The following is a 24,044-nucleotide window of genomic DNA, read 5'->3' on the forward strand; positions in this document are numbered from 1 at the left end:
CCCGCGTAAATCCCTGGAGGAATTCAGGAAGCAATCCCATGAGGAATTTCTTAGGAAATCGCAGGAAAACTTTTTTAACAAATCACTGGAAAAAAATATGTTCGAATAAAATATGGAGGAATGCATGTCTGCAATAATTTTTGGTCGAATTATTGTTGGAATCTTTGGATGGACTCATAAAATAATATTTTGTACAATGTTTAAAGGTACTCCTGGATTTTTTTAGTGCATCTCTGAAAAAATTACAGTAAGCGTTTCTGGAAGATATTCCTACTGAAATATTTCAAATTAATCCCCATTGAATTATATCTCTTGTGGAATTTTCGAAGGAATATATGGAGAAACACCTGAAGAAATCGCTGAAGGAACACTTATAGAAATACCTAAAAGAATTTCTGTTGACATTCCTTTGGGAATCACTGAAGAAATTCCTGGAGGAATCGTCGAAAATACACTGGAACAATCATTGGGGGAATCTCTATAGATATCCCAGAATAATTTCCCGGAGGAATGTCTGGTGTAACCCATAGAGGATCTCTTGAAAATTTCTCTGGAGCAATATGGCAGCTATGGAAAAAAAATCCTGGAGGAATCCTTACAGAAGTATGCATAAAAATATGAAGGAATCGTGGGAATTTGATGGATTTCTTGGAACAAACCCTGAAACAATCATTATTAGAACCCTGCAAGATGCCCATGGAAGAATTCACGAAGGAGAAAAACCTGGAGTTTTTTTTTAATTGAGTACTAGTGAAAATTCGTGTTGCAGTAGCACATAACTGTACTCTATAGCAGCATATGGTTCTACAAAGTCCTTCCTTTTTCCTACCGGAACCGGTTCCGGCATATCTGGAAAATTTGGTATGCTGTTCTTGTATTGCCATCACAAAATTTAGCCATTCAATCAAGCTTGTTATTTGGTAAAAAATCTAAGATATGGTTGTCTTGGAGAAATATTTGGCGAAATTTCCTGTGGTTCTCGAGTAAAAAAAGGTTTGATAATTGTGGATAACCTAAATTATAAAAATATATATGTTTTTAGATATGTTTTCTGGAATTTTGAATTATTGATAATCTTTGAGTTGGCTCTATATTAAAAAATAAATCTGGCGGCCAGAGGGGGGCCACGCCCCCTCCCCCCCCCCCTGCCCCCCTCTGGCTACGCCCATGAATCGAGCCCAAATTTGTACCAATGATGCACATATAATAGGTTGACAAACAGTCAAAATTTGAGATTTTTAGATGCACTCTATGAAAAATTACAGGTTGTTGAATTTTTTTGTAGAAGAAAAAAAGTTGCCTATCCCAAACATTTTGGCCACCCCCTGCATATATTTCAATTTCTGCCGGAAGAAATATTATTTTACAAGTTTTAGTGTAGTTATGATTTTTTTGAAGTTCGAAATTTATTTCAATGAATTTTGCTGAAATTTTGTCCAGTTACTTCTTTTAGGATGCCAATCAAAAAATGTGGGTGGACTTGAGAATCAGAGAACATTTTTGTAAAAGTGGACAGGCCTAATGCACATCCATTATGCATACAATCCCCGCCGACGCAAAAACAAATCCCGTCGTTACTCCGCAATTGATAAATTTATGCAGTTCACCACTTCGTCAGGCACAAACAGTCCTACCGACTCCGAAATGTGCAACATTTTCAGCGAAAGCACAGAAAAACTTTTCCACCGGATCAAGCACCGTTCTTTATGGCTTGGTTAAATTGTTTAACTTTTGCCACTCTTGCTCGCCGATTTTCGCACCGAACAAATCTCGACAGATATTGCCTCAGTGATGATAGTACGGTAGCTTTTTAGCGATGGTTTGCGATAATTTGTGCAAATTGTGTTAAATCAGTGTCGTGCGTTGGCGAATGTTTAAAGTTTTTGTCAGCATTTTTTTTTTGTGACGAATAGATCCATCTTAAGTGATGTTGCGTTTACGATGCATTTTCACATTTTTATCAAGTAAAGTACATTCTACAGATAGAGTAAAATGGAGCAAAAGTTCGAGTGAGGCAAGAGTTTCTTTTGAAGTTTTTGAGCTCAATTCAAATTATTTCTTTCGGGTGTCAAGGTTGTTCGAAGCCTTTTTGAAAAAGAGCCTTTCGCTCCAAAAATTATAGAAATTGATCAATATTTCGAAAAGTTATGACAAAATGTTGGTTTTTGATCAAAAAATTGTAATATGCGATGGTCCTTCCAATGCATGGAATGGAATTGTAATGAAATCGATTTCGATATTTTATTATTGGGGGTAACTAGGTATATTTTGAAGATGCTTTAGCATGTATAACTTTTTGCAAAAAAGATTTGGAAATCATTTTTTACACATAGTGGGGCAAAAGTTCGAACGGTGGGGCAAGAGTTCGAGTCATGTGGCAACTTTAGGTAAAAACATGAAATTCTGCAAAATGTACATATTATCTCTAAAAATGATGGAATTAGTGTGAGAATTCGATCAAAGTTGAAAAAAAAAGTTTTATCTGAATTTGGCAAAAAACTACTTTTTTTTGGTGTAGTAAACTTAACCCTGATTTGGATAAAATCCAGGTCGAACTTTAAAGTGTATTCCAGTTTCAACATCAAATATTAATTGGTTTCAGGCATTTCTATTACCAAAACTTCAAAATAGTGTGCAACGGCTAGCGGAATTCCAAAAACACTAGATCCGAACTTTTGCCCCAGTGGCAAGAGTTCGAATAAGACACACACATACAAAAAGTGTTGTAACATAAAATTGAAAAGATATCTGGCGTAACTTTGTTCAGCAAAGTTTTAGCTCATGGATGGTAGAATCACCAGACGGTATTCATTTATTTATATCTGCTTTGGTTTTTTGAATAATATTGAATTTTCAACTAGGGTCGAACTTTTGCCCCACCTTACTCTAATTTAAAGACTTTCTTTAGAAGTTCAAGCAAACAAAAAATGAAGGGTCTTCACACGGTTTTAAGCCAGTTATGTTATGTCGTAATAAGAAGCTTCGTTTGGTAAACAAAGTTCTTCGTAATTGTTTCAGTGCTTATATAGAACATTCAGCTTTTAATTTTTCTCTGCCCCAGTTGAGTATACGCACTACCCAGGCATAACGTTGTAATACGAAAGAATATACGCAATTTACATTGGTTCAAACTATTCAGAGAGTCATAGAACTTTTTTCAAAAGAATCGAACTTTGTTGCAGTTGCACAATGGAATTGAATTATGACCATGAATGGCACTATTTCTTCCCTCCCTATGTTGGCAAAAGCCGTGGCTCACCGGTTCAAATTGATGGCGTAACAATTTTCCAAAGCAGAATCCAATCGATTGGTGATTGCTAAATGATGAATGACGTAGCCCCATCAGCACATCGGTTTCAAGGGCAAAGTTCTGTATCCGGCATACACTTTAATCGAATAGCACTCCAATATTGGAGAACTATGAAAATATGTGAATATTACATATTTTGAAACTAAATAGACCTTGTGGACTATCCCCTAAGTATCGTAAAACTCAACTATGGGAAATTCTTCACTTGCCTCTGATAAAGAGTCTCTATCGAATACCAACTGCAAAAAACTCAAAACCGCCCGATTCAATTTCTCCGTGTAGATTCCGTTTGTCTTCGCCGAAACGGAGCTAATTTTCTGGACACTCTTCCAGTACGCGTCAGCGGTTTTGTCACCGTGATTCGGGATGGCTTTGCTTTCAACAAAGCGACATCACAGCTCCATTTGCTGCCATATTGTTAATAGCAATGGCTTAATTTGTACCGAATTCTTCGAACTTTACAGAGGAGAGTGGTTTGCCAATACGGTTAAGTGTGCACACGATGGCGCTAGAATGGGTCGATACGTTTGCGTCATTCTATCGCATTGTGTTGACTGCCTATACCTATTGGAATGGGGACAGACCACATCCAATATGGAAAAGTCTTCCAAATTGGAAAATTTGACGTTGGGTATCGCGGTTCACGGAAAGAAAGGCAAAGATTGTTGAATTTTCATAGGCATCAACCATCTCAGACTTGGTAAACACTACGCCATTACGGTTGATGGCGGGAAAGCTGTCCTTTGCAAACACGTGCCCGCTCTAGTATGCTATGAAATAGCATAATATTGGCACGAGTTTACCCCGAATTTTGTTTTGTTAACATTGGCGTGCAAAGATTATTCAATTATTACAAGTGTTATTAGCAAGGGCGTAGCCAGCTTTTCGGTCAGGGGGGGTGTGGCAAGCACCCTTAGCAAATTTGTACCTACTAGCTTTTATAACTATAAGCAATACGATGAATTTTTTTTTTTTTTATCTGTATTAACGAGATTTTTAGCCCTGGGCTAGTTCATCTCGGGACCCACGCTTTACTTCCCTTCCGAAGGAAGAACCCACATTTTGCGAGTTTGTCGGGAGTGGGATTCGATCCCAGGTCCTCGGCGTGATAGTCAAGTGTTCTAACCATCACACCAGGTCCGCTCCACACACGATGAAATTGAATATAACAACATTATAACCTTAAAGCATTAATTAACCCTTCAGCAGTCACGTTGTTGTATTTTGTACAATATGTTAAAAAAGCTCACCTGATCTGCATAAATTAACGTGGTGCTGGTAGCAAGTTCTCCAGAAATTCTTAAAACATATAAAAAAATTCAGGTATTCCTGGAGAAGTTCTTGGGAACATCCCTGAAAAGATGATTGAAGGATTTCTGAAATTTCCGAAGGATCTCCTGAATGAATTTTTGGACAGGTCCTGAAAGGAGTTTCTGAAGAAATCAGTTGAGGAATTCCTGGTGCAATCCCTGCATGATTTCCTGGATGAATCCCTGAAGAAACACCTGGATAAATCCCTGGAGTAATTCCTACAGGAATGCCTGTAGGAAGCCCTGTAGAATCCCTGGAGGAATTTCCGGAGTAATTCTTGGAAGAGTTTCTGACAGTTTACGTGGAGAAATTTCTGTATAAGTTATGGGAGGAGTAGCTAGAGAAACATCTGAAGAGATCTCATGAGGAAATACTAGAAGAAATCCTAGATGCATTTCTGGAGGATTCCTTGAAGCAAATTCTTGGGAAATACCCGGAGGAATTCTAGGAGGAACGCCTAGAAAAATTTTAGAAGAAATCTCTTGAAGAATTACTAGAGGAAATCTTAGAGAAATTTCAGAAGGCATCCTTGGAGGAATTCTTGGAGAAAACCTGGAGGAATCCCAGAAGCAATTCCTGGGAAAATCTCTAGAGAGAATCCTGGAAGAATGCCTGGAGAAACTTCTGGAAAAAATCCTGGCGTAATTCCTGGAAGAATTCTTGAATGAGACTCAACAGGATTTCCTGGTGAAATTCCGGAAGAGATTTCTTGGATGAATTCTTAGAGCAATCCCTGGAGAAAATCGTGGAGGTATTCCTGGAAAAATTTCCATAGAAATTCCGAGAGTAATTACTGGAGAAATTTCTGAAGAAAAAATCGTTGAGAAATTCCAGACGAAATTCATGAAAACCATGAACATGAAAGACAACCAATCAACAATTGCTATTGTCGAATCTCCTGGAACTTCGAAGCGGCTAAGGCACACGGATGTGAAGCTACATTTTATCCGTGACTGTGTTTCAACTAACAAAATAGAAATACGGTATCTACCAACAACGGAGCAGCCAGCCGATTTATTAACCAAAGCATTGCCAGCAGCCGTATTCAAGAAACATTGTGAGAGCATTGGCATCCTGCGACGTCCTGAACAACGTTTTGCTTGAGGAGGGGTGTCAGGATACAAGCAACCGTAGCATATAAGCATAGTAGTCTGTTAAACTTAGAGTCTGATAAATCAGTTTGTATTATACCGTCCAAGCTAGTAGTCGTCTTTCCATATCCTTATCAATACATGGATGAATTTTTGAAGGAATCCTAAGAAGAGTTCCTGGGAGAATCTTTGGAGGAATTTTTAAAATAAGTTGTTGCAGAAAGAATCACATAAAGAATTTCCGAGTTAAGCCCTACAGAAATTCTGGTAGGAATCCATGTAGGCATCCTTGGAGGAAATCGTACAGGAATGCTTGTAGAGATTAACGGAGAATCTCTAAAAATACTCCTGAAGGAATCTCTAGAAGAATTCCTGGAGGAAGTTTTGCAGGAAACTCTAGAGGCATTTCTGAAGGAATCCCTGGATAAATTTTTACGGGAGTCCTTGCAGCAATTCCCACTGGAATCTCGAAGTCTAGTGTTTATGCCCTATCTATCTATATAAATAAAAATGGATTGGTGTTTGTATGTCACGATTAGGCTCGGGAACGGGTCAACAGATCGACATAATTCTTTCACTCTTGCATTCGTGTAGGGCTCCGACGTGTTCGTACGAAAAAAAAAAAAATGCCAAAATCGACCGGGAAAGCAATAAAAACGGGAAATTTTGAAAATCCATTTGTGGGCCATTTTCTTCCAGAACTGAATGTCAAGAAACATGGTAGGCAGGCAGTACGACGTTTGCCGGTACAGCTAGTTACAAATATTTGCAAAATTGTGGCCTTGATCTTTGTCTTAAAATTAAAGCTTGGGTGCTAAAAGTAGAATAACTAGCCACAGAAGTCCAATGTCGCGACTGCTCGTGTGACTAACATCTAGTTTGCCACGCCCTTACATCGTCAGCAGCGGTACTAGAAGTGTCAAGTTAAATTTGTTTACCAAAACAAAAGGTTCTCTACAAGATGGTCACTAAAGAATAGTAAATTATTGCAATTAACGTTATTAAAATAAATAAATGAGAAAAGTTTCTACAGCGCCATTGAAGTTCTAGTGTATTTCTATTGTGCTCAAGCAAGTTCAAACATGGATTTTTTTTTGTACTGGGGTGGTTGGCAGTAGATTCATGAAGAGCTTTTATGTGAATAACTACAACAATTACGTGTGGCGTGGTTACTGGTAGCAACGCATTTAGTACGAGATTGTGTCTTGGAATTCCCGACTACTGTGATCCTTTTTGGTTAAGCTGGATTAACCATTCCCTGTCGAGATTACAGAATAGTGATGAAATCAATAAAAAAAACTTAGTTAAGTCATGATGGATCCTGAAGAATTAACTGATTTAGCTATATTCTAGAGACTTTCAGCCCTTGGCTGATCATCCTGAAGAAACTTTTTATATAAGGAAACGTCCATAAATTACGTCAGGCTTTGCGGGGGGGGGGGTCAGCAAAGTGTGACGACTCATACAAAAATTTCAGAGGTCCCATACAAAAAGTGTGACATAGTGGTGAGGGGGGAGGGGGGGGTTGGTTGAAAATGATCGAATTTTTTTGTGATAATTGAGAATGCAAATAATAAAAAGAATATATATGCAAAAAAAAATACAAAAATTAATGTAAATTTTAGACTTGTAATCACTTTTAAATCACATAGAAGTCCAGAACTTTTCACAGATTTGTAAATGTATTTTCAGCTCTAACAAAACACAAAACATCAGATAAATCAGTAAGTGTCAAGGTAAAGTCACAATCTTTAAATTAAGGACAAACGTCTCGAAATCCCGCTTCAACAGTGCATCAGAAATTCAGGCGCACAAATCTCAAGAAACAAGCCTCAAACAACAGTATTATTCTGTTCTTGCTCATTTGTAATAAGTTTAAAATATGAAGCACAGGTGCGCTGGTTTTGTTTGCGAAGATATTTGTGCTTTCGAAATCGTGAGCAGGTGCCAAAGTCGGCCATTGTGGCGGCCATTTTGGGATTCTAACAAGTCTGTCCTTAAACAACTTGGTTTGAAACTGTGGGGAAATTTTTGAAGGAATTCCTGGAGAAATTCGAAGACATTCCACGAATAACTCCTGGGGAAACTCTCAGTGAAATTCCCGGAGGTAACCCTGGAAACATTTTCGGAAGAATTCCTCCGGGAATTTCTCCAGGAATTCCTGGAAAAAATCTCGTAAGAATTGCTGGAGAAATAACAGAAGGAATTCCTGGAGGAATCACCGGAGGAATTCTTGATGGGATGGGAGTCTCAGAGGAATTCCGGGAGAAATTTCGGGAGGATTTCCGGAAGAAATTCCTAGTGGAGTTTCTGGAGAAACTTCCGGAGACATTTTCGGAGGCATTCCTGAAGAAATCCTCAGATGGATTCCTGTAAAAAATCCGGGAAGAGTTCCTGGATAAATTCCCAGAGGAATTCTTGGAGGAAGTCTTGGATGAATTCCCAGTGGGATTCCTGGAGAAATTTCCAGAGGATTTTTTTTTTCATAAAAAAATCACAGAAGATTTCCTGAAGAAATTCCTGGAGAATTTTCCGGAGTATTTTCTGAAAATTTCTGGAATTACCGAAGCAATTCCTGGCGAATTTTCTGGAGAAATTCCCGGAGATATTCCCAGAGAAACTCCTAAAAAAAATCCCGGAGAAATTTCTGGAGAAATTCTTAGAGGAACTCCTGTAGAAATTCTCAGAGGAATTCCTGGAGAATTTCAGAGATGCATTTGAACGTGTTCTGCGCATGTTCTGTTCAAGAGCTATGCTCACGTGAGCCGTGTTCATGTTCAAACTTTTCAGGTGCCTGATCACCGTGCACTTCGTAGCTAGTAGCAGTGACTTATATACCCAACAAGGAATAAAAAAAAAAAAAGCTAGTAGCAACATGTAGCAACACATTGCTACCGTAGGCACCCGTAGGTGTCATTTTGTGTCTTTTAGTTATTCTCCCTACCAAACCGTGAAAAAGCAATTTAGATATAAAAATGAAATGATTAGTCCCTGCAGGTCCCTGCCTGTCTAATGCATTCAAAAGTTGTCACGGTTTTATAGATTATCATTTGTGAATGTCTTCATGGGCCCAACTCTCTAAAAAAGGTTTTTTTTATATGAAAAGAATTCATTGATTACAGCCATTTTAGTTGCTGTCGATGCTGTTACTTACGTTTTGCTCGACGATATTTTCCTCAATGAAATCGAAACAGAATGGATTTGAGTCCCACATATCAATTGACTATTCGGAAAATATCCGAGCATTTGCGGCCTATAATGCGTTGGCCCTGTGGGAGCAACCTACGGGGACTTGCGCTACAAAAAATGTAAATGAATAAAAGACTCTCTTCATTAACCCAGCCAGATCCCGTTTAGGCCTGGACATCTATTTAAATTCAACGATATTATGGCGTGGATCCTTGCGAGGTTTTCACTACATTATGCCGTCCCGGGTAGAGCTTAATGGCAAAAAAATGGCAAATTTTACCATTAAAACAGAATGTTTGAATGGCAAAATGTGTTATTTGTTTGTTTGAAATAAGAGTTAAAATAACAAAAATAATAACAAAATTTTGGTAGCAGAAAAACATAAAAATAACTTATTTTGCCATTGTAATAACAAAGTAATGGTAAAGCATGCGGATTAAATTGAAGAACAAAATAAGTTATTATTGAGATATTGATAACAAAATAAGACCCAAATTAACTGTTATCGGTGAATAACAAAATATGACATTCTTGAGTTATTGATAACAGAATAAGACCAAATTTAGCTGTTTATGTGGCGATCAAAATAATGGTAGGTTTAATTGTTCAAATTCAATTTTAAAATAATGGTACCGTGTGTGCACCAAACTTTGCGCAGTTAAGAAAAATCACATTTCTAATCGTTATAAAAAATACAAATAAACAAATAATATCATGAACAACTTGCTCATACGATAGACTGATGATCCTTCTTTGAGTCTGCAATATTTAAAAAATCATAATATGAACCAAAAAATACTTAAAATAGAAAAACTATTTCATTGCCTTGTTCCTAACTTTGCGCACAAAATCTTCGATTGTTCCTAACTTTGCGCATGGTGTGCCTAACTTTGCGCATGCTATGGATTGCTTGACAAAGTCACCAAAAATACTATTATTTAATGTTTCCCCATTGAACTAAAGTTATTTAGGTAGTGTGCTCTTAACTGATCTTTGTTGAAATACTTTGTCCTACGAGACAGGGGCGACGGAGGCCTCCGGCAGTTCTTGAATTCGTCTGCGGTTCGTACTAGGCACCTACCCTGTGAACAATCCAAAATTCATGAGGGGTTTTCCAGTGGGTAGAGATCAAAGGTAAAAGCTTCCTGATAAATGGAGTGATCGTTACGGATAGGAACAATAAGGGATCATTTAAATATGACGTCCATCTTTGGTGGGAGGGGGGTGGGGTTGGAGTTGTCTGAAAAAGTGTGATATGCCATGTATTAGGTATAGGTACTTTGAAGCGTGACGGGGTAACCCGGGGGAGGAGGGGGTTCTAAAATTCAAAAAAAAATGGTGGACGTCATATTTGAATCGTCCCTAACATTGACCGCCGGAAAAGTCAAATAAAGGACTGTTCACAAATCACGTAACATTGTAGACAGACCAAGAGTGCCTGCCGTAGTGCTACGGTTCATACAATTTTCTACAAATTTCCATACGATACAAAATTTGCTACATGGTGGAGGCAGGCCTGAAATTGTCAATACCATTGTTACATAATATTTAAATGGTTCATAAGTCATGTATTCACGTTCATCATGCATTTACTGAAGGTGCGCAAAAATTAGGAACACAGTGCAAATATTGGTTCCAAACATTGCGCACCACTATTTACTAGTTAAATTGAAAAAAAATATTACGAACTGTGATTGATATTACTAGAATATCACCTTTTTTGTCAATTAGGTAACTGCAAAATTAATCATCGCTGCACAGTTTTATCGAGAAAAATGTTGATTTTTAGTAGAGTTACTTCTTGGCAGTCGTGTTAAGGCGAGGCAACGTTTTTGTGTATTTTTTGTTTATTATTCAACATAAACAAAGATTTTATGGTAATATAATTTTCGTCAAATAATGTTTATGTTTACACAATGCTAGTGCAATGATTAAACTGGTGAAAATGTTGACATTTATTTATTTTTTGAATTATTTTACAAGAATGCGCAAAGTTTGGACCTGCGCAAAGTTAGGTGCGCACACGGTAGATTCAGTTGTTATTTCAAAGTAGCAGAAGAAAGGTAAAATAAGCTATTTCTTTTTTTTTCTTCAATAAAATTTAAGTTCATCAATCAATGTAAAAACAGTTTTATTTTGTGGAAATTAAAAACTCAAAACGAAACGAACTCAAAAATCAAATTCACTTTGATGAACGTAGCCACCGTTATGCTTGAAATATACAATATAATAGTTAATGGTATATTAAGAGTAAAATATGTTATGGTGCCTAATGTTTAGAAATAATTTCTCACAATATCAAAATAATGGTTAGTTTAGCTAGGAATGTAAATTATGTTATTGTTTTGATATTTTATACAATTCATTATAAAAGGTGCTAAATTGCAAGTTTTACCATGATACTAATTTTTGTTATTGATGTGTTATTAATGAATAACATATCAATGTTATATCAATGACAATTTTAGCTATGATTGTATATTTTGCTATTGATTAGCCATTTTAAGTTTTTCATAATAACAGAAGAATGGCAAAACGAGATATGATGGCAAAACCAGTTATTATTTTGTCCTTTGTTTGCCATTAGCCTCTACCCGGGGTGGCTCTGACAGACCCAGCTGAGCTAATGAGAAGCACGGTATTACATATATCATTGGAAAGGACTTAAGGACCTGGTCCCGTCCTGGCGTAATGAAAATATTTAGCCCAGATCTTTTACGGAACGATAACTAAGGGTTCAAAAGCATTGCAAAATGATTTTCTCATCGATAGCCCCGATTTCCAAATTTCCAGTCCAGTCAAAACGCATTTGACCTGTCAAAATTTGAACACCGCTCCGTGTTCAATCTAGTAATCAAGATTGTGTTCAAAATGTTGAACATGATCTTGAGAGCTCGAAGGGAACAATTTTGGCACGCTCACCGAACATGAGCGTTCAAAATGCATCTCTGGAGAATTTCCCGGCAAAATTTATGGAGGAATTCCTGTGAACTCATGGAGCATTCCTGGGGAAATTGTCAGTGAAATTCCCGGAGGAAATCCTGAAAAAAAAATCCGAAGGAATTCCTGGAGAGATTCCCGGAGGAATTTTTGGAGAAACACCCGAAAGAAATCCTGGAGGAATCCCCGGAGAAATTCTTGATGGGAGTCCTAGAGGAATTCCCGAAGAAATTGCTGGAAGAACATTCCCGGAAACATTCCCAGATAAATTCCTAGAGAAACCCCCGGTGGAATTCCTGAATAAATTCCCGATGGAACTCCTGGAGGAATTCCTGGAAGATTTACCGGAGGAATTTCTGGAGCATGTTGTAGACGAATTCCCGGAGGATTTCCTGAAGAAATTCCTATAGGAAGTCCGCGAGGAATTCGCACAGGAATTATTGGAAACGGAACCTATCGTATAATATCAGAACGAAGAACACCAGATACGTCTTGCTGCCTCTTAACTTTCGGAACAATACTTGACAATGCCGGATTTTTGAGATAAAACTATTTGAACGTTTTGGTTACTGGTGTCACGTAGTTTAACAATTGCCGGATAGATCTTAACCTGCCGAATAATTTTGCAGAAAACGCCAATCTTTTAGCTGATTATCGAGTATCAAGATATACGAGTTTAAATATTTTTACACAAGGTGCCACCAAGGGAATTTAATGACGAATCAAAGAATCAGCTGTCATACAGTTCTTAGCTTGCTGAATTCCATTGTTGAAGACGGCATCATTCTATCTTATCAGGATTCTGAGATATTGAAGTATGAAAATAGTTAAGCCTGGCGCCGCCTAGCGGATGATTCTCGAACCAGAGACGCCATTACCAGATAGTTCTTAGCCAACTGAACAACTTTGATGAAAACGGCATGCTTGTGGTTTATTAGAGTTTCGAGATATACGTGTTTGCATTTTTCACACAAAAGGTGCCACCTAGCGGATAAATCCCATACCAAAGAGTTAACTATCAGATAGTTCTAAGCTTACTGAAAAACTTTGTTGAAGACAGCATCATTCAATTTTATCAGGATTCTGGGATATTAGGGTTTGAGCATTATTGACTATGGCGCCGCCTAGTGACCGAATCTCGTCGCCGTGGCCAGCTAGTTTTTAACCTCCTGAACAAATTTGCCGAAGACACTATTCTTTTACCTCATCGGACTGCTGAGGTATAAATCCAGAACCATGTAGACCAGGTACCATTCCCCCTAAACTAGAAGAGTTTCTCGGGAAGTTGTAAAAAAATCATCAAATCCCATCGAAAAACAAAGTTCTTCCAGCTTTTGGCACCTTCCGTAGAGTTCAGCGTGGTTCATTCTTCGCCGCCATTCACCGTACTGCTGCACATCGCATGACGATGAGTCGAGTCCCTCCATATATCCACTGGCGACCAGAATCGCAAAAATGCAACACCGCTTTCCATTAGCGGGAAATAATTTGCATTTCCCGCTTGGTGACTGAAATCATCGAAAATTGTCCTCGCTTCCCTAGTGCCAGCCGAGCGCCTACACCATACCTACCACCGCGAAATCCCTGCGTGCCTGATTGAATGTTTTCCGGATTTTTGTGTATCAGTTTGGGTAACTTTTCTGCCTGTAAAAAAACGAATCAACAAGCCATTTGCCCATCCTGCCCCACCCCCATGTCCATGACGGGCCCAAGGGAAGGGAAATAAAAGCGAAATCATGTTATTTTCATTACCATTTCGGTGGGAAAAGCTCGACGACAAACAATCAATGAATCTGAATAGGATTATGTTCGCTCAATTTCGACGCTAAATTCACCGATTATTGATTCCTGTAAACGCTGAGGAAATGACTTCGCAAAGCTATCCGCTCCATTAGTGCTATTAATATTTCAGAAGATGCTGAATTGGTAAAAAAAGCTTTTAAATTTCGATAAAAAAAATCCTTAATTTTGTTTCGAGCGAACATCCGGTCCTCGACTAAATTTGGTTCATCCCAAAGCTGGTAGAAAAACATATATCTCGGTTGAGGTGTTCCGTCAAAGTTGTTGTTTTCCTGCCGTTGCCATCTACCTCTGACCGGTTGTCCACCGGTTTTTTGATTTCGGTGAACCGGCGTAATCCTTCTTGGGACAAAAACGATCAAACCAAAGCCAGACCGATGACAAAACGATTAAAGTTGGGGATTTCTTTTGAATGAGAAGTCAATTTGGAACAAAAGGAAGGAAAAGTTCCCTTCTCACTCCACCCACGATTACAATCGCTGGGAAATATCAGGTTCAGGTTACTCGAATCACTCTTTTTTTTTCTCGTGGAATACGGTAAAGATGAAATCGATTGTTGACATCAACTTTCTGGCAACCGGATTACCTCAAGCTGTAGGATTTGAGCCGCTTTTAAATAGGGTATTGGTTCCCTTATTAAGCATGTGGCTCCCATTTTCATCCTACGAAAAACAAAGGAATGAAGCACTGTTTGTTTTGTTTCTTATTTTTGTATTTTTTGTTAGAAGTGAGCACGCATGAAAACAAAAAGAACGGAATCAATCGGTGCCGTAATCGCTTGTTTTCGAATAGGATGAAATTGGGAGCGTGAGATTACTGATGGAACACAAACCCTAGTTGGTTTCTTCCACATCTGAATAAGAAAGTCAAAAGCAGTAGAGAAAAATTAAAAATCAATGAGTTCTTTAATCGACTCCAGAAAGTGAAATTTTAACCTTTGGGTATGCTGATTAGAGTATACACTCCCGATCAAAAGTTTGGGACCACCCCCTCAAAAACATGTCATTTTTTAGGCTCATATCTCCGCCAATTTGCGTCCGATTTCAAAACCCTAGGTCTCATTCAAAAGGTAATAAGTCAAAGAAACTTTGAAAATGATGTGAATAAAACTTTTCTAGTAATGTTTGTATGTAAACTTTAGCCAAGTTTTTTGTAAAATGAATACTTATGACAGCTTCGCTGGATTGACCATATTATAAGATGACACCGTTAATATACCCAATTTTCTATTAGCTTTCAACTACACTTGATGTATCGACCAAAAGTTTGGGGTCACTATCGGAAAACATGGAGAAGTGATTTGTTGATATCTTTGTCATCTTTCATTCAATTTTAATTCTTCTTGGCTTATTTGAAACATAATGAATGGTGCTTACTGCATAGATATTAAACCACACATATTTGTTAATAATTACATACTAAAACTTAACGTAAAATTGCCTCATTATTTGGAGTGTGGTGAAATTTGTTAACTTTACATAACTTTTTTATATATAAAAATCGTTGAATACGTTAAATTAAAGATATCAAACGTAAATTTAGTTAATTGTCTTTGAAATAAGCCAAGAAGAATTAAAATTGAACTTTAGATGACAAAGATATCAACAAAGCACTATTTCATGTTTTACGAAGGCGACCCCAAACTTTTCACCGATACATCATATTGAGGGGTGACGTCAAACTTTTGGTCGATGACATCAAGTGTTAATTTATTTAATAACTTTATTCCTAGAATTTCTCGGCTTCGGGTCGGATGCGGGTTTTGAGATTTGAAAATTTTCGGGTACGGGTCGGGTTCGGGTCTGTTGAATCTGAAACCCAACCATCTCTATGCTGCACACGGCAGTGATGACGATGAAAGTCTAAAATATGCTGGAACATTTTGGCGCAGAAAACGTGAGATTTTTTTTTTATTGCTGGAAATGACTTCATTAAGCAAAATCTCATGTTTTGGCCTAAGCTATTGAATTGTAGTTTTAAGAAAAAATACGTTAAAGGGACCGAATTGAGTTTAGAAATAAAAAATATGCATTAGATTCCAAAGACCAAAGAGGTACCCTAGTTTTATATTTTTATCAGACAATTCAGGAAATTTGGCGTAATATATCAAAAAATCAGAAATGTATGTGTTTTAGATTTCAAGATATGATTTTTTGAAAATATTAGGCCAAATTTTCCCATACAAAACTTTTTTTTAAATTTTATCATATTTTGAATCATTATACAACTATGGATATCAAAAAGACCAGGAATCACTCAAAAAAGCTATATAAGGCATAGTTAGTGTTAAAATATACGAGTTTTTATATTCAAAATATCATATCTTAAAAACAAAATAAACATTTTTTCTGAGTTTTTGAAATGTTACGCCAAATTTCCTGAATTTCCCGAGATTATAAAAACGCGAAAAAACTAAAATATATGCATATTTTTTGCACTTAAACACAATTTGCCCCCTTTAGCGTAGTGTAGTTTTCTTAAAACTACAATCCAATAGTTTTCAAACGAAAACAAAAAAATAACTTCGGTCAACTCAGGCCAAACATGTCTAAAGGTCCTGTTTAGCACTTAACTACTCTTCTTTCTTCACTTGATGGTGGGATATTTTCCCAGCGGATTCTAAAACTTCTTTCGTTCTTCCCATTCAATTCTAATTGTCCTAAACTGCTTCACTAGGCACTGCACAAGCGGACGGGTGCAATTAAGTATGAATCGTCGCGATTGGAACTTTCGGACACCATACAAAACCGGGAGCAACTATTTGTGTGTGCAAACGCGGCGGGGTAACGATTTCAACTAACTCTATTTTACATTTCTTATGCTACTATTTACATAGGGTGTGCATTCGGTGTGCACCGTGGGTCAAACTTAATTTGCTTAGGTCAAAATTAATTACTTATTCTAGACTGGAAATTTCATTTCGAATCTAATTCAGAGAAGGTATTTAACATTCCGGCCGCCAATGAAATTTCTACACTTCATCAGTCACTGGCGGTCGAACTTCTTCGGCTCATGGTGTACGTGGGATGAACAAACGCTACAGGATGGAATGTGGTGCAGAGGGCACAGGCCGCTCTCCAGGGTTGGGGTCCTTGGTAGTTGAATGCGGATGTCGAGCTGGAAGAAACGGAACATCTGTGGCCAGATTGTTTGGAACGATAGAACGAATAATGGTACTTAACTCGAGTTAAGTCCGGTCCATGGGGCGAACCCACATGGAAGGCTTAACGTCTTTACAGATGCTTCTCGTTCTACTCGATTCCCCCGAGCGTGGGCCAGAATCTCATTCTGGCGACTCATTTCCCCGAGTAGGGGCCGGGAACTCGTCCGGCGGCTCTGTTCCCTGAGCAAGGGCCGGGATCTCGTCCGGCGGCTCTGTTCCCTGAGCGAGGGCCAACGTCTGGCGAATGCGGGGCATCAGTAACGATGGTGGAAGGATCAACTTCGATCGGAAGAAGGCACAGCTTCGAGATGGCACGCTGGATCGTACCGGTGCTGGTTCGCAAAGTGGCCACACGAACTCGTCCGTCGGAGCCGGGATGGACGCTGATCACACGTCCGAGAGGCCACTTGAGTGGCGGAATCTTCTCCTCCTTGAGGACGACGATGGAGCCGACGGCGAGGTTGTCGAGCGCTTCAGTCCAGCGGTACCGGAGTTGCAGGGTCGCTAGGTACTCCTTGTGCCACCGAGACCAGAAATGTCCAGTGAGCTGCTGTACTCGTTGGTAGCGAGAAAGACGGTTTTCTGGGACGTCCTGAAGGTCGGGATCGGGTACCACGTTCAGTGGTCTACCGATCAGGAAGTGCCCTGGAGTGAGGGCGCGTTCTTCGGAAGGATCGCTCGGGAGCGGGGTGATAGGGCGTGAATTCAGCATTGCCTCAACCTGCACGAGAGCGGTTTGGAGTTCCGATTCCGTGAGGTGAGCATTGCCGAGGATTTTGCGTAGCAGGGTCTTGACGGATTTTACGCAAGCCTCCCAGATGCCGCCGAATGATGGTGATCGCGGCGGAATAAAATGGAACTGGATTCCATCATCCCCACACTCGCGTTCTACAGACTCTATGTGTTGTTGGGACAGGAACAACTTGCGGAGCTCCTTCAACTCCCTGGTAGCACCAACGAAATTGGTGGCGTTGTCGCAGTAGATGCGCGCTGGCTTACCTCTCCGGCTGGTGAAACGCCGGAGGCTCGCGATGAATGCTTCGGTGGTGAGGTCGGAAACAAGGTCGAGGTGAGCTGCTTTTGTCACGAGGCAGACGTACACGACGATGTACACCTTGGCTAGTGGACAGCTGCGGCTTCTGGTGGACGAGCGCACGTAAAGCGGGCCGGCGAGGTCGATGCCGACGTTTTCGAAAGGGTATGCCTGAGTGACTCGCACCGGAGGAAGTTGGTCCATCAGCTGCTCGAGCGGCTTTGGTCGAGCGCGGGCGCACGTTACGCACTGATGGACGATCTTTCGAACCAGGTTCCGGCCGCCAAGAGGCCAGTACTTCTGGCGGAGGGATGAAAGCAGCAACCCAGGACCAGCGTGGAGTGTCTTCTGGTGCTCTCTCGTTACGATGAGGTCGGTTACACGATGCTTGGCCGGCAAAAGGATAGGGTGCTTCTCGTCATTCGGAATAGAAGCGTTATGCAACCGGCCGCCGAGGCGGATCACACCGTCCACCAACTGTGGATTCAGGAACCGAAGTTTGGATTTTCGGTCCACTTTCGCAGTGGAGGACAGTTGACGGACTTCATTCTCGAAGTGCTCGTGCTGAGCCTGACGGATCAAGGCGAGCAGGGTCTGGTCGATTTCGGCTGCGGTCAGAGGGCCGATAATACGCTCCTGATGGTTCTTGCGGCGGAGGCAGTTCTCACGGAACCGACGGATGAGGGCGCCGATTCGAAGCAGCGAACGTAGACTGGAGTAGCGGAGAACTAGATCGCATGACGGATCGTCTTCGACGACGGGAAGAGCAACGATCTTACGGGCTTCGAGACTGGTTGATTTCGACGTTGCATACTTGGCTGGCCACGGAATGTCTAGTGTGCCAAGCCATACTGGTCCGTGCCATACCGCGAGAAATGAGATCGGCCGGATTGTCTTTTGACGGAACGTGATTCCAGACGGCGTGTGTGGTGAGTTCCTGGATTTCAGCCACGCGATTTGCCACAAACGTCTTCCATGATGACGGTGTTGCGGCGAGCCAGTCCAGCACGATGGTAGAGTCGGTCCACAGGTAGACCGTGGCAGCAATCTCGACGGAATTCATGGCATGGACGAGGAGCTTGGCGAGCAAATGAGCCGCGCAGAGCTCTAGGCGCGGAATGGACTTCGTGTCGACTGGTGCCACCTTCGACTTCGACATGAGCAGCCGAACAGTGCAGGATCCAGCGGAAGAGATGGAACGGAGAAACAAGCAAGCACCGTAGGCGGCCTCTGAAGCGTCACTGAAGCCATGGACTTCCAGGCGTGCGTAACCAGGGCTAAGGACGTACCGGGGAATCCGCAGGTGCACAAGACCGGCGAATTTCTGCTGAATATCCTGCCACTCACTGACGACTGCCAGAGGAACTGGTGTGTCCCAGTCGAGGTGGAGCTTCCACAAGCCTTGAAGAAGGATTTTCGCCTTCGAAATGGTCGGGCCAATAAGTCCAAGCGGGTCGAACAGACTGCTGATCTGCGACAGAATCTCCCGCTTCGTGAGGATGGAATATTCCTTCCACTTCGGCTGCTTGAAGGACAAAAGGTCGGTGGCAGGTTCCCAGCGTAGACCGAGCGTGGTGACGGAGGCTTCATGGTCCAAATCGAGCAGCGTTTCAGTCTCCCGGAGCTCCGGCGGAATGGCGTCGAGTACAGCCTGGTTATTGTACGACCATTGCCGAAGCGGAAGGCCTGCAGAAGCCAGCATCGCGATGAGCTGCTTGCAGGTAGCGGCGAGAGATGACGTGTCGTTGGAGCCAGTCAGCAAGTTGTCCACGTAGAAGTCACGGCGAAGCACAAGAGCTGCCAGCGGGAATCGCTGTTCCTCGTCGTCGGCAAGCTTCTGTAACACCCTGATCGCTAAGAACGGGGCACAACTAGTGCCGTAGGTGACGGTAAGTAACTGGTAAATCTTCAGCGGAAGATCCGGATGATTTCGCCAGACTATTCGAGTCAGCGGCTGATCCTGTTCCGATACCAGGACCTGACGGTACATTTTTTCTATGTCCGCTGATACGACGAATTCGAAGATTCGGAAGCGTATGACGATCGTAACTAGAGTGTCTTGGACGGTGGGGCCAGCGAGGAGAACGTCGTTGAGGGATAGACCGGATTTCGACCGGCAAGACGCATCGAAGACGGTTCGGAGCTTGGTAGTGGTGCTGTCCATCTTAATGACTGCGTGATGGGGAAGATAGTAGCGAGGTTTGCTGTCTCGCTCGTTGAGATCAATTTCCCTCATGTGCCCGAGAGCTTGGTATTCTTGGATGAACTTCTGGTACATGGCGTGCTTCTCTGGATCTCTGGCAAGCGATCGTTCCAAGGAGTAGAATCGCCGCGTCGCGTTGTACCAGTTGTCTTCTAACTGTGGTAGTAACTCTTCTCGCTTTGGGAGGTTGACGACGTAGCGACCATCTGCATTTCGGACGGTGTGTTCGACGAAGTGTTCCTCGCAGTATCGCTCGGACGGAGACCACCCTTTTGACTGCTGCACTTCTTCTAGCTGCCAGAAGCGGTTAACCAGCTCATCGATTGTGCAGGGATTGCTGAACTGGCAGTTACGGGGATCTTCGTGGTCGTGGTTTTCCAATACGCACTCTCCAGAGACAACCCATCCGAATTCGGTGTTCTGGAGCAGCGGGAGATCGTTGCCGAGAGAGATTCGGCCGTAACGAAGGACACGGAAGAAGTGTGCGGCACCCAGGATCATGTCGATGTTACTGGTGACCGCGAAAGTCGGATCGGCGAGGTCGACGTGCTCCGGTATCGACCATTCACGGGTGTCGACGGAGAACTGTGGAAGCTTCACGGTGATCGACGGAAGAATCAGCATAGAACACTTCACGGAGAACGATGAAAAACGAGAAGAGACGCTCACGCACGCTTCGTGCTCTACACGCGTGGTGGTGTTGCCAATTCCGCTGATTGTCATCGGCTGTGGCAGACGAGTCCGTGGTAGTTGGAGCTTCTCACACAGTCCAGCAGACACGAAGTTTCGTTGGGATGCACAGTCCAGCAAACACCGTGCGGTAATGATGCGACCTCTACTGTTGCGGATGTTCACGAGCGCAGTTGGAAGAAAAACGGTTCCAGGGATCACGGCTTGGGATTGCGAGACCAAAGCGCACTGGGGATTCCCGGAAATGTCGTGAACACGGAGAGAGGGAGCGATCGAAGTACTAGGAGTACACGGTTGTTGAGCTGAAACTTGTGGAGCGGACTTCGAGTGTGCTGGATTTGACGGAATGGAAGGCATTTCCTCGACAACGACGCAACAGGTAGATTCTTCACACTGGGTGCTGGACGTGGACTTCGTATCGCTGCTGTCCGTGTGAAGCAGCGTGTGGTGTTTTCGGGAGCAGACGCGGCAGCGGGAGCCCGAACAGGTTCGGGCGAAATGGGAGGAGGAGCGCAAACAATTTAGGCAGATGTTCTTTTGTTTTACCAGGTCGGTCCGTTGCGCGATATCCAGCTTCTGGAACTCCGGGCAGTGGTACAGGTAGTGTCCCTGTCCACACTTCTCGCACGGCTTCTCCGAATTGCTGGTACTGGAACTTGAAGGTGTCGAACTGGATGCGCCCTTCGGTGGCGCTGCGACGGGGAATGCGGCTGATTTAGGCGGAAGCTTGGGCTTGGAGCGAGGAGAAGGAACGAATGTGGCCGGGGAAACTGCGTGCAGGACTCGAGCATAGTTCTGGAGGAAGTTCACCATCTGGACGTACGATGGCATGGAGGTCGAGTCATCAGTGACTGCGCTGGATGTCGAAGCGGTTCCTCCCAGAACGGAAGCGATGTTGTCGGCATCGAGTTTGGCGCAGTGGTTCTCCCATTCTCGGAGCGTACACGAATCAAGGCGGACTGTCAGCAGGTAAACCAGTAAGGAACTCCACTTATCGGCTGGTTCACCCAAACTCTTCAACACGGAGATTTGCTGTTCGAAGCGATCGACCAGCGCCAGAAGATCTTCGGCAGATTCATTACGCATCGCTGGAGTGTCGAAGAGCGTCCGAATGTGACACTTGATGAGCTGCCGCTTGTTCTCGAATCGCAGAGTAAGTGCCCGCCAAGCGTCTTTGTAGCCCTGCTCACTGACCTTGATTGGGTCGAGAATACGGGCCGCTTCACCGTGGACCAGACCTTTCAGGTAATGCAGCTTTTCAACGGGACCGATATCACTCCGAGAACCGATAGCAGACTGGAAGCAATCGCGAAAGACGCACCAGTCCTCCAAACGACCACTAAATTTAGGAAGAATCAGCTCCGGAAGCCGAACGTTCATTGGCTTGGTGGGTGGGGAGCGACTGGAGGGAGAGGAACTGGCAGCCATCGCAATCTGCTTCAGGTAGAATGCACGCAAACCATAATATCGGGAATCAAATTTTTGACGCTCACCTTTCAAGTCGATGGGATTCTCCTCCGTGGATAAGGCCTCCATCTTGACGGCTACCTGATGGAACTCGTCGTAGAACCGCTCAAGCTTTTCCGCCCAAGCTTCTACCTGCTCTTTCCGGGCCTCCTCCTTGTCGAAATTCTTCACATAATACTCCAACAAGGCCACGGAATCCACCACGTTTTGCTTCTTCTGCAACCACTCATCAAAGGTCTTCGCTTCTGCCGCCATTTTGTTCACCGGTCGCTCCAAATTGATCACACACACGTACGGCGGTCCAAAAATCCGGCTCGAAGGACCAAATTATGTTTAGCACTTAACTACTCTTCTTTCTTCACTTGATGGTGGGATATTTTCCCAGCGGATTCTAAAACTTCTTTCGTTCTTCCCATACAATTCTAATTGTCCTAAACTGCTTCACTAGGCACTGCACAAGCGGACGGGTGCAATTAAGTATGAATCGTCGCGATTGGAACTTTCGGACACCATACAAAACCGGGAGCAACTATTTGTGTGTGCAAACGCGGCGGGGTAACGATTTCAACTAACTCTATTTTACATTTCTTATGCTACTATTTACATAGGGTGTGCATTCGGTGTGCACCGTGGGTCAAACTTAATTTGCTTAGGTCAAAATTAATTACTTATTCTAGACTGGAAATTTCATTTTGAATCTAATTCAGAGAAGGTATTTAACAGGTCCTATCTGCAGAAGAGAGGCTCTCTTTGGTTTCCCTCTCTTTCGTTAATATCTCAGCTGTTTATATGTATTATGATTGTCTCCTTGCATTGAACGATGGTCAAAACAATCATCTTTTAATTTGTACTGCAAAAATAGTTGAAAAGTGTACCATTACATTGCAATAATTGAAAGAGAAAGTGAACAAAGAGAGCCTCTCAAATGCAGATAGGACCTATTGAAATGTTTGGCCTGAACTGGTTCAAAAGTCATAAAAAAAGGGTTTAAAAACCTTGATTTTTAGGACCACCCTATCTGAAAATTGGTCACCCTAATGACGGAATAAAAATAACGGGTCTAGTAGTTTTCGATGAACTACAAACCCACCAAGTTTCACGACGATCGGAGTTGTACTATATTGTTTATCGTTCTGGCTGTATAGGGAACTGCATGAAATTCTCTCCTTCTCTTTCACACTAACAGAAATCTTGTAAACAACAAGGCCACGAAACTTCAAAATCCCATACAAAATCAAAACAGTGCGGTGCCCTATACAGGGTGTTAGGTTCATGAGTGCAAACTTTTTAAAGGGTGATAGAGGACCATAAATGGTGAAAAAAAAAATGTTCTACGCATATGGTCCAATCTCAAACGTTACGTAATTATTGAACTTTCCATGTTTTTGATTATTATTGCCTTAACTAGCTATAATTTGAAAATGGTCAAAGTTATCGCAGTTTTCTTACCCTAATTCGAAAGATTATTGAATTTTCTATAAAATGGCATCTTTGAATCGATTGGTTCAGTTAAATAACTATGTTTTCTAGAGCAAAATAGTTAAAAATAGTGTGTTTTAATTTGTTTTTGTCAATTATCTTTGAAACATGCGTAATAAATTAAAACTATTTCTTAGGCAAAGTTGTGGCCCCTGTCCTACTCTAAAATTGACATCAAACTTCTAGCTCTTATCGTTTTCTTGCAATTTTGATTTAAATGTGCGACACAGTGCGCGAAAAAGTGATTACCATGACAGTTGCCAATTTATGTACTGAAATGCGAGTTTAGGGGTAAAATATATGCATGTATTTCATTTTTTTTTCATGTTATCATGGTCTTGGGACTCATATAAAAAATCCAGATACCG

General features: G+C 41.8%; 1 protein-coding gene across 1 annotated transcript in view; it reads left to right on the top strand.

Annotated features, from left to right (window-relative positions):
* Positions 1 to 24,044, top strand: part of LOC109408115 (uncharacterized) — a 228,702-nt gene that overhangs the window by 35,928 nt on the left and 168,730 nt on the right. The window lies entirely within an intron of this gene.

This window comes from Aedes albopictus, chromosome 2 (assembly GCF_035046485.1).
Source record: "Aedes albopictus strain Foshan chromosome 2, AalbF5, whole genome shotgun sequence".
Taxonomy (NCBI): domain Eukaryota; kingdom Metazoa; phylum Arthropoda; class Insecta; order Diptera; family Culicidae; genus Aedes; species Aedes albopictus.